The sequence below is a fragment of the Belonocnema kinseyi genome, chromosome 2, assembly GCF_010883055.1.
Source record: "Belonocnema kinseyi isolate 2016_QV_RU_SX_M_011 chromosome 2, B_treatae_v1, whole genome shotgun sequence".
In the NCBI taxonomy this organism is placed as follows: Eukaryota; Metazoa; Arthropoda; class Insecta; order Hymenoptera; family Cynipidae; genus Belonocnema; species Belonocnema kinseyi.
In genome coordinates, this window is record NC_046658.1 from 66407219 (window position 1) to 66419504 (window position 12286).

The 12286-nt window shown below is 30.9% G+C and overlaps 1 protein-coding gene across 2 annotated transcripts in view; it reads right to left on the minus strand.

Annotated features, from left to right (window-relative positions):
- LOC117183086 (solute carrier organic anion transporter family member 74D) overlaps positions 1-12286 on the minus strand; it is a 196659-nt gene that overhangs the window by 70476 nt on the left and 113897 nt on the right. The window contains exon 1 of one of the 2 annotated variants that reach the window (XM_033376243.1): positions 7208-8136. The exons of the other annotated variant lie outside the window; for it this stretch is intronic. The gene's annotated coding sequence lies outside the window, so the exon portion shown is untranslated. Of the gene's footprint in view, positions 1-7207; positions 8137-12286 lie in introns of those variants that run through there. 2 annotated transcript variants of the gene reach the window in all.

Here is a 12286-nt window from a genome sequence, read left to right on the forward strand (position 1 = left end):
ATTTATATTTGTGTGTATGTGTAGGTGTGTGCTACTATAGTATACATACATAATTTAGTCATTAATATTTATTTTCTTATTGAATGTAAAATATCGCAATGAAAATCCACTTATTTTGTCATTATACCATACATCGCTTCAAATTACTTGGGAGACTATTATTTTTATCATGCCACATTTAACAGCATACTATGCCGATCTAAAATACTGTTCTGTTCCTAGATAAACCCAGGGACTTCTTGAAATAAAATTCGAACTGCCTACCGGTAAGGAATTTTTCATAAGGAGCACACCATAAATTATACAACACATTTTTTTCTAGTTTTTAAACCTCCTCTCCCCCCATGTAACAAGTTGTAACAGATGGGAAAACATACCTTTTACTTATCTAAACAGTTGTAAGAATTTTCAAAAAATAAAACAACAATGTCATTTTTATTATTCTCAGTTAAAGAATTTTCAATTGAAAATATATAAAATTAGACAAATTTTGATTTTAAATATACAAAATTAAAACGTTTTCAATTTTTCATTTTGAAAATTGAGCTATTTGCAAATCATTTTAAACATGATTAAAAAATCATGCAAGTTTTCCGTTTTAGAATGAAAAATTCTGTAATTCTGATGATTTTCTACAAAAATTTAATTTGGTCAATTTATAATTGAAAACTTTTGAATAGGAATTCAAGAATCTTTAATTCCAAATCATCAAGATTTCAAAAAGGTGTTCATGATTTCATGGCAAATTATTATTATTATTATTATTATTATTATCGGTATACAGATTTACTGAAATACCACTAAAATTAAAACTAAAATTTTATGAGAGCCGAATGATCTATTTTATTGTTTAAATATTAACTTTAATTTATAATTATTAGTTACGTATTACTATTAATTTGTTTCATTTTATTACTTCATTTAATTTTATAATTATGCAAACAAAGTAAGAAAGATCAACTAAAATAGCCTAAACCTTTTAAGCAACATTGCGATCATAATGAACGCTAATTAAAGTGTAATAAAACGAGATTAAATAAATTTCTCGTATTTTTTATTAAAGCAATTGATTTAATAGTTTTAAAAATAATTTCAAATATTGAAATTCTTTACTAAATTTTGTAGATATTTTTAATTCCTGTCTAATCTGTCATAAAACAGAAAAGTAGCTGACCTAATCCTAAAGGTATATTTAGTAAATAGTGCAAAGCCAAAGCCACATAAAAATGTTGAGTAATTTTATGGGTAATAGACATTTTAAAAATAGTTAAAAAGATATTTTTGTACAGAATAATGGGAAAAAAATCGAAATCTTAATCTCATTTTACCAATTATACGGATATTAAAGTCTTTATAACATTATTACAATATTTTATTGTAATTACTGAAATTTACTATAATTTTGATTCCATGGATTTCCTATATGGTTTATTTGTTGAAAATATTACGTCACAGCAACAACCCCCCCCCCCCAAAAAAAAAGCTGTTACGCAATACATGGATGGCTTCTAAACCTACCTCCTTCCCTAGCTCGCTTAGGGTTAACGTTACGGAAATTTCCGTAATACAAGAGTTTTATTTGTATCTAACGGAATTTTCGATAGTGTTAAAACCTGACAATTTTTTTCTGGACATTTTATTTCTCGGTACCTCTCTTTCCTGAGATCTTTTTTCGTCACTTAAGTAGGCCGTATAGAAAGCACACTGCTAAGTTTTGAATACACTTTCCGTTATAAATTAGCAGCGTACAAAAAGAATCTCATTATGAGTTTTGTCTTTCGGTAGAGGCAATAAGAAATGAAAAAAATTAGTATATGAAAGGGAGACCGAAAAATTTGGGAATGTACATCACAATATGGCCGCACCTTTGCTGAATATTCATTACTCATCAAACAATATCCATTTTGTCCTACGCAAAAAATTTACATCGTGAATCAACTCGGGTTCATATTAAGATCCTAACTACATGTATATAATACAATCAGGTTAATAAATAATCCTTTATGCCACAGAACCTTCTACATTCTCCAAATTTATTTAATTTTTATTTTATTTTCTGATCGTTTCTGACTTTGAAAAATATCTCAATCTCTGATTTTTGTAAAAGTCACGAATGAGTTAATCAAATTAGTGTGTGCTGTATTCAGTTTCTTGAACTCGGTGAAAGGATTCGAAAAAAAGTAACAGGAAAGTATGATCTGTGAGAGATGACGATCCATTTACAATTCGCCAAATTATTCGACTCTGAACGATAAATCGCGACGTTTGACGAATGACGCATGGTCGTCCGGAAATGCCAGTCACGTTATTTTAAGTAAACAGGACCTTAAATAAGAGATAGAAAAAAATGTAAAAAAATGGGAAAAAAGATTAAAGGCATATAATAGGTGGAAAATTGTTTAAAAGAAAAGAACTAATGGTTTTATCTATAGTACTAAATTGAAAACATTCAATTAAATAGAGTGAATATGTAAATATTTCTGTATTTTATAAAAATAATAAAAAATTAATTTCAATATTATTTTTATTTTTATAAAGTACACTTAATCGTTTAAAATAGTGGTCGCCTTTCCACGTTAGTGTATTAATAATTTCATAATTTGAATAATAAATTTGCATAAGTCAATCTACGAGTCACTTAGTCAAATTAAAGTACATAGTTAATATACAGTTTATGATATTTGAAATAAAAATAGTTCACCTATTTGTTTTGAATATATCGTACATTTTGAGGAGGATTTATAGTGATGTGCAAAATAAGTTCGAGTCGGGTCGTATTTCGGGTTCATAGCCCGACCCGAACTGGCTGGAAATTTTTTAATTGAACTTTCGGGCCGAATCGGGTTTTCGAGGCCCGATCAGTCAGGTTGGGATTTTTAAAAATTGCACGCACCCATATTGATTTAATATTCAATTCCAATTTTTCAGAAGGATTCTGAACAACCGCCGAAACTGGTAAAAATCTTATTTTTTTGAAAAAAATGTTCTTTCAAAATCAATATAAACAAAACTTTTCTCAGGTATCAGGGAGAAGGAATCGTGATTTCGATGCTGTTCCTACCCGCTCAAATTTTTCTTGCTTTGATAAGGGAGCTGTATGAGTGACGAAATGTTGGTGATTATTTTTTACAACTGTTATTTTTATTGTGATTTTATAATAATAAAAATAAAAAGACGAAAGAAATAAAAAAGAGAAGGAAGGGGATTTGGTTGGTTGCCTCCTGATTTTTCTTCCCCCTTTTTTATTTTTGTCCAAAACAGGAATTATTTTCTTTTTTAGAAAAACTGTTATCTTTTTTTCGAATTGAAATAGAAACATTTTATGATGGTTTTCCAGATTTAGTCGTTAGATTCTTAGGTTTATTTTCAGGAATTCTGCACATTACCTTGATTATTGGATGTTAAATAGTATTTTAAATTTGATTTTAATCTCATTTAAATATCTTAACTTTAATCTTTCAAAATTGGTTTTAAAACTCGCATATTGAAGTTTTTAAAGCGCAGATTGCGAATTAAGCTATAAAAATATCTGCAAATATGTTTTTCGTTTGTTTTTTCAAATAAATATTTTTATATGCAACAAAGAAGCATCTCCAGATGCACAGAAAAAACTAGGGATACAAACTGTTGCAAAGCAGGGTAATAAGTCAGCTGATTACTCCAAACTGAGGTAAACTTTCCGTGGTTATAGCCTTTAACGTGCTGCCTCTAGCGGAGTCCGCCAGAGATATCTACGATTCACCACGGAAACTTTACCTCTGTTTAGCGTATCTAGTTATCTACCTTGCTTTAACCTTGCTTGACTGATAACCCACAGCATTTCGTACCTACACTTTTTCTGTTTTTAAAACAGCTGTGTTACTTTTATTTCATCTCTAATACTAATATTTCAGTAAAAATAATTAATTTTTCTCGATCTAGCTTCCCCGCAAATCTCGAATCAAATTGGACATTTGCAACTATTTAAAACTAAAAATTACTATTTTAGAAAAGGCTAAAATTTATTAATAGTAAAATTACGTAGGGGCGTGCTTCTAATCACCCATCAGTATCCTTTTCCAATTTTGAAATTATAAACAGGAGATATCCTGGTAAGTGGCAGGATGTGACCGGTGGTAGCTGTCGCCAGACTCACTCTTCCGACACTTGTCAAAAAATGTTGCTTTTTCACTATTCTGAAGAAACACATGATTTTTTTAAAGTTTCAACATTAAAAATTATATTTTCAGATATTTTGTTGGTGGCGTTCGTAATCAACGATATAAAATACATAAATAGAAAAGTTAAAAAAAATTGTTTGAAACAACTTTTTTTTTAAATGAAGGTATTTTGTGAGTTGTTAGATGGAACATTTAATTGTCAGGTACTTTTATGACCATATTAGTAATCAGAGCATAAAAATACATCGATAAATATGCTGTTCGGAACTTCACCACCGCACTGTAAAACGTGGATCCTCAAAGGTATGCCGAATTCGGTGTAGTTTTGAGCTACAACGTTTTTGAGACACAAACCAAATAAAGACAAAATGCAAATTTTTTAATTTAAATGCAAACTATGTGACACTATTATGTCACATTGTTGCGTTATTTGAAATATGAAGTACAGAACTTTTTCAGTTTTTCGGTCTGGATCAAATCCACAAAGTATGTGATAATATTACAGTTATTTTCCGTGATATTTTTTATCTGAACAATGAGTCTTTTATCAGTTATTGCGACGGCTTATCGTTCAATGTTAACGCTTTCAGACCTTCAGCGAAAAAGTAGACTTTTTAATGAAAACACACGAATATAGTCTTGATCATTCAAGATTTAAGTAAATAAATCCATTAACTGCGCAGTTTAAATATTTAATATACTTTTAAAAGGTATAAAACCAGAATTAAAAATATATTTTTGACGGTAAATCTTGACAAGTAGTGGAAAATATTATCAAAATTTGGGATGAGTAGTCAAATCCTTTTCATAAGATTCATTATTACAGTTATTAAAATTAATATTAACTAGCCAGTCGAAATATTTATCAACTAACTAAACTAATGAACAATAATTATTTTATTTAATACAAATTTGATTGAAAATTCACAAAAAACATGAATAGTTATAATTTTTTTTAGGAAATCGAAACAGTGGACCTAATTTTTTAAATTATTTTTAAAATTGTGGAAAATAGAAACAGGGTTAATAGGTGCAAATTTTTTAGGAGAAATTAAAGTCTTTTTCACCAAAAATTGTTTAGGTTGACATTTTTTATGCAACAAACGTTATATCGATTTTTGTCTTTTGGTTTAAACTTTATGTAAAAGCTGCAATTTTTCTCCGACCATAAAAATCTTTTTACAACAAATAAATATTATTAATATTATTCAATTATTTAAATAAAATTATTCATATAAATAAACTTTAATTATTTGGTTAATAGACTACACCTCTTTCTCGCTCATTCAGAGCTATCCTTACGAAATATTCTGTAATGCTAGTCAGTAAATTTTTTGTAAACAAATGTTTTCTTATATAATTTTAGTTTCAAAAAACCCCAACCAAATAAAATAGTGAAGAGTCTTTCAAGGAATTGAATCAGAGGCCTGCCCATTAGGATTATGTAATAATTTTAGCTTTTAAGTAAAATTGAAGCTTAAATATGAAAATCCATATAATATTTGTTAAATAAATAATTTTCACCTAAACATTTATTTTCTAAAGCAATTGCCCCTCCTGAGATGCTAAAAAAAAAGTCATAAAAAGGTCATTAAACCCATTGAAGTTATCATTCTCAAATGTAGATCAGGAATTATTGCAATCGGTATTTCCAGTGATGATTTGACAATACATTCCTTAATAATTCAGTTTTTCTTATTTCAATACTAAAAACGAGTCATTAAACTTATAATTCTCGAATACAGAACATTAATTGTGGTAGTGGATATTTCCAGAGATCTTTTGACAACTAATGTTTTGCGCAATATTTCAGTTAAATTTGACAATAAATCTTTTTTGCTTAGTGTGAATAATTATATAAATACATATATTATTTAATACATATTTCATTATTTATTATTTGTATTAAAACTTGGATCCCTTTCATTCAAATTCATAAATTTTTGAACGGGAAAATCAGCGTGACTGGAACTTCAGTAAACGGTGACTTTTCTTTAAGTGAATTTTCACTGATTTTGGTAACTAGGCTCGAATGTACGTGACTGATTTCCAACAGAATATCGTTCGTTTCGTTTGAATTCAGTGATCACAATTTTAAATCCAGAAATAAGTTTTTATATTATATCGCCTAAAACATTTATTCGTTTAAAAAAGTGATTCAACATATCAGATTGTTCAAATTATCAAAAAGTTCAAAATCTTAAAACTCGAATTTTTCGAAACTGAACATCAGTTTAGTTTGACTGATTACGAATGTCTCACTTTTAAAAATTAAAATTGATGTAGAGGGGTCAAGCATTTTTTCATGTTATCTTGGATGAAGTGTGGGGTACGTGGTAAGCAAAATGCTTACATAAAATATTATCAAGTTTTCGAATCAATAAAAATCAATAGTAAAATATATATTATTGTAATCAGCGTTTTGCTACCGCTTACGCAACCTAACAAATAGGGGTACATGTTTCAAAATTGCATTGAACAAAACGGAATTTAAGTGTAGCCCTTGAGGGAAGATTTTATGCTCCATCTTTGTGATTCTAGTGTCAAGAATCAATGAGTCTATCATTGATTTATTTACAGGCATTGGAATAAAATCTACTTCTTTATTAAAAAGAATAATGTCCTTCAATCTTATCCTTCACCAGAAGGCACAACAATTTCCCTCGATTAAAGTTTTACAACTTCCAATTCATTGACCTGCAAAATAAAAAACGTAACTTCACTTATCAAACATTCACTCTTTTGCTTTGAAACATTCACCTTCTCAAACCACGTGAACCTCCACACTACACGTGTCGAACTTGACAAACCGAAAGGCATTAATCTCAAAAGGCCTTCACCTCCCAAGCTTCCAACATCAATCTCATTATTCCTTTATATTTTCGACCTGACTTCAAACTTGCCCCAAACATTAAACAACTATCCAGAAAATGGTAAATTCAATTTAACCTGGAAATATTTTGGAAGATGTCAACAATGAACTTTGGATCTTACATGACTAACTCGACTATTAGAACTAGAACAAAAGAGAATTCCAAAATGACTACCTGTCAATCAAGTTCTTCCAAAGATCCCGTGCGTCATGAAACCCCTCTTGGCTCAGCCCTAAGTAGTGTGCTGAGCCGAAATATTTCTCTTCTCAAAAATAGCAGCCTCTGCCTGGACACTTGGATGCTGCCGCAGCAATAGCAATAGCAAGCTTCCTCCTTCTCCTCCTTCTTCTACTTCTTGTCCTCCTTCTTCTCCTTCTCTCTCTATCTTCTCCGCCTGCAATCTCCGTCGCAGCCTTTCCTGATCTCTCGGTCACCAACAGCATGTATCTCTGGATGCACCGTGAACCGCCGAATGCACCAGCATCAGCCACAAGCTTCTGATTAAGATATCAGTACCGCCTCCACCGATAGCGCACGCTTTCCGAAAGATAACAGGCACATCGGTACCGCCCTCTTCAGATCCACCCAAAAACTCAACAATAATAAATTCAAAAAACTACCCCTATTTTCAAACTTCCCGCCACTTATTCCCAACTCGAAGGAACTCTTACAGCTAAAGAGTGTAATAGAGCAGTTCTCTCCTTCATCTATTCTTCCTAAGACGATGGATTTATTACCTAAAGGTCCTTATCAATCCCTAGTATCCCAATCAGGAATCAGTAATACCTCTCCGACGGTAGTTATTAAATTCTTTATTTACTTGTCCCCTTTTACAATGACATGTATTCAAAGGATGAATCTCACATACCCTAGGGAAAAGTTTCTTATTTTCTTCCCTCCCTTTTTTCAATTCTCATACAAATTAAGGAGTTTCGCGCACTTTTTTAAAATTGGTTGAATGACTTCCTTTTGGGATTGAGAAATGTGTCAAGTAGGGTAGATGTCAGTAGGAGATATGAAGAGTAAATGATGGAAAAGGCATTATCAAAGTTGATAAATGCGAGTCTACCGCACAGCACACGGCAATGCACTAATAGTGAAATGCACGCGGGACCGCGGTTCGCGCGCAACTGACTACTGAGGAAAGGCCAGAGGAACAAGCAGCAATCGCACCAGGCACAGCTCGAGAGTAGGCGCAAGTCAAACGAAACCGAAACTCAACCATGCCGTCACCGCCGCTACCACTTCCACTAGCGTTGTACTTTGCTTCCCTTCTTCTTGTTCCTCTTTGCCCTTTTTCTTCTGTTTCCTTTCCCTCTTATTTTTCTTGCTTTTCTCCATCTTCATCTCTCCTCTTCCTCCTCCCTTTTTCTTTTTATTCCTCGCCCTTTAAGGTATCGAGTGTTCCTGTCTGACTATTCCTGAATTTACTGGTTCCAGATTCCAGTTGCGTGCTTTCCCATAGAATCCTGGGAGCAATTTAGGAACTCAACATTTTTTAGTTTCTTTTATATTTTATAGTAACAGCGATGGCCAAAATATACTATTAGTCACAAAAACTTATGGACCATACATAAAATGCAACCCATGCATAAAAATGGTGATATACCGTGTTCGTAAAATGTGCGCAAAATGACAGATTCCTCTACTGTAAGATCAGTTTGCAGAAATATAATATTTACGCAGAGTTTTCCAGCACTGGAATATTCTTTGACGCAAAGCTGTGCAAGGAAAACATATTCCTGCAAGCTAATCGCACAGTAAAGGGATCTGGAATTTACGCACAGTTTAGAAAACAACGAAATAGTGCTATGTTTCTGCACTTTTTGCAAACAAAATTATTATTATCTACGAGAATTTTTAATATGTCTTATTGGCTACTGCCAATGTAGTCTGTATTATAAAAATTAGGAATTTAGTTCGATATACTGCATAATTCCATTGAAGCTGATAAAAATTTGTTTAATTTTTTCAAATTTAATGACAGAACATGCTTTTTAAATAAATTTAGGCTTTAAAATAAAAAATATAGCTCAAACATGAAGGCTTTAATTCTTTTATTTTTATTTTTTGGGGTTGCTATTGATTTTTGCTGAAAATTTGTATGGATGGTCGCTGTGGATTGTTATTTGGCTATTATGGGGAACGACCTTGTAGCTATTTCTCAACATTGTTAGTGATTGTCATAAACGTTATACATATTGAAAATTCTTATCAGTTAAATTACAAGAATATTTTCTAATCATAACTAGGGATTGGTTTGGATTCTTGTTTTTCACATTGTTATGGGATGTCAGTAATCTTACTACCTTATTATATATCGCTAGAAGTTGTTATTTAAAGTCATTAGGAGTAGTTGTTTGCCGAGGATGAAAATGGTTATTGGCCCTTGTTAGGGATTGGTGAAACTGTTTTTAGCATGATTAGGTATTGCCATTTACTTTAGCTACGGGTAATTTTTGACATTGTCAGAGGTTGTCATTAATCTCACCTACGGATTATTTTTTACCATTGATAGGGGTTGTCTGTAACCTTAGCTATAGGTTTTTATTTACCGTTTTTGAACGTTTTTGTCGATAGTTCTTAACAGTTATTATTTACAAATGACAAGAATGATTCTTGATTTTTGTTCGGGGTTGGTATTGATGGGTTTTTCACATTTTTAAGAATTGTCATTAACTAAAACTACGAGTTGTTTGCGGCCATTGCTGGGGGTTGTCAGTAATCTTATTCAGGGGTTCTTATTGATGTTGCTAGGGCTTTGTAATTGGAAGTTGATAGAAGGTGTTGTTTACCGATGATTAGGATGTTTATTGAAAGTTGCAAGGGATTGGTGTTGATTGCTTGTTTTACCTTGTTCGTGAATCTCATCAACCAGTAGCCCTGGGTTCTTACAGACCGATACAACTGGTTGTTATTGACGTTGCTACAGATTGTTTCTAAAAGATGTTGAAAGTTGTGAATTAACGACGGTAAAGATAATAATTAATCATGGGGGGGGGGGGTATAAATTATTCTTTTTTTTTACATTGCTGCATTGTCAGCGTTTGTCATTAACCTTAGCCACTAGTTATTATTAACTATTGCTAAGAGGCTTTGTTGAGTATTGCTGAAGATTTTTATTGGCTGTTGCTAAGTGTTGCTAGTAGACTAGTCTACTGATGATAAAGATAGTTATTTTCTATGACGTTAGAAATCGGAATTAGTTGTTTTTGAACTATTCTACGCGTTCTCATTAATCTTAGCTACGGTTTGTTACTGACCGTTTCTAGGGGTCAGTATTAACTGTATTTCTAAGAATTGTTTTAAACTGTTCCCGATTCGCCTGCACCAACTTTATATACGGAGTCTTAGCAAGTCAGATTTTTTTCTTATTTGTTTCCTTATATTTTTTGGAACATTTTAAGACCAAAAGGAAAAAATTTCCCGGCCAGTTTTTGACTTTTTAATTTTTATATTTCTCTTCAGTTTCTGTGTAATACAAGTCAAATATCGCATAACGAGTATGTTAATTAAATCAAAGTCGACTATTTTTGTTTGTATGAACATTTATGAAACCCAAATTATGTTATATATAACATAAACAACTAATACCTGATATACATTATAATATAATAGAATATGGATTTCACTGGAAAACCCTATTTTCAAATTATAAAATATTATTTTGGAATTTTTAAATAATTTTTTAAATAAATTGTTATGGTAGTAGTAATGATTATATTTACTTATCTTGAAGCGCCTAATTTTTCCATCTTCTTATTGTAAAATACATAACAGTAGCCAAATTAAATTTCCGTACAATAGATATTATTTTCTTACATCCAGTATCATACTACAGAAATAATTTTAAAGCAAATAAATATTTATTTAATTTCGCTTTTCCATATACTCTACGAAACATACTGTTTTATTGTCTTTAATACACTCGTTTACTACAAGCTAGTCTTGGTTAATGCTATATTCTCAGATTTAGTTCATAGATACATCAATACTTGCTAACTAGTTAACACTTAACAGTAGTAATGATTTCGAACTATTACGTATATTATTAAATTAATTTTTTGAATACCAAAATTAAGCAATTTATGCCATAAGACTTTTAAACACATTTATAAAAAAAAAATTACAATATAATACTTAATAATTTGAAAATCGATTTTTTCAGCGAAACCGATGTTCCATTTTATTCTAATGTATATCAGGTAACCACTGGCGATCAAAAGGGGATACGCCCGAAAACGTCGTCGTTTTAAATGGCCCTATAAATAAATGTGATGACTTTATTAGTTTTCGTAATCAATAAAATATAACTTTTTACTACAATCACAAAATACGACTTTTTTGTGTTCAAAAACTTGTCAATTGTTTAAGTCGTCCAACTTGTCTTCAACTTGTCATAAGTTCGACAATAATAGGAATTTTGTGATACAATTTTTAGAAAATATGCATCATCATATAACAAAACTAATGGTAGTTATAAAATTTTGAAGAATTGTCACTAATAATGTATAACGAATATTATTCTTCTGATGGCGTAAATTAGATATTGAAAGTTTCAAACGCTTCGGTAGTCAAACAAATCTTCAGAAAATAAAATTAACGGTTGCCTAAACATTTTTTAGGATTCAAAGAACTTTTTGGAAAATATCAGGCAATTATGTTTTATAGGCTTAAATTTACAATTGATTCCAGACCTCAGTGCTGTCCCGTACGTATTTTAGTGGCTGTCTTGACTTTCCAATCGTCTGCTATTATACAGGCGTTGATATTGCAGGACGAGCTAGAACACGTACAGGATAGCGCTGAGATTTTAAATCAATGGTGACGTTAAAACTATAAAACATACTTGCCTGATATTTTTCAAAAAACTTCCTTGAATCCTAAAAAGTTTAGATGACCGTTAATTTTAATTTTTTGAATATTCATCTGACTCCCGAAGAGTTTGAAACTTTCAATATCTAATTTACGCCATGAGAAGAATAAAACTCGTTATAAACTTTTAGTGACAATTCTTTGAAATTCTATAAATACCGTTAGTTTCTTTATATGATAATGCATATAATCTAAAATTTTCATTAAAAATTCCTATTATTGTAGAATTTATGTCGAGTTGAACACAAAAAATTCGTACTTTGTGATTGTAGAAAACAATAACATTTTCTTGATTATTTCGAAAATTAATCAAGTCATCACATTTTTTTTTAGGACTAAAATGTGCGGAATAAAATGTCCTATTGGTATATGTTATTA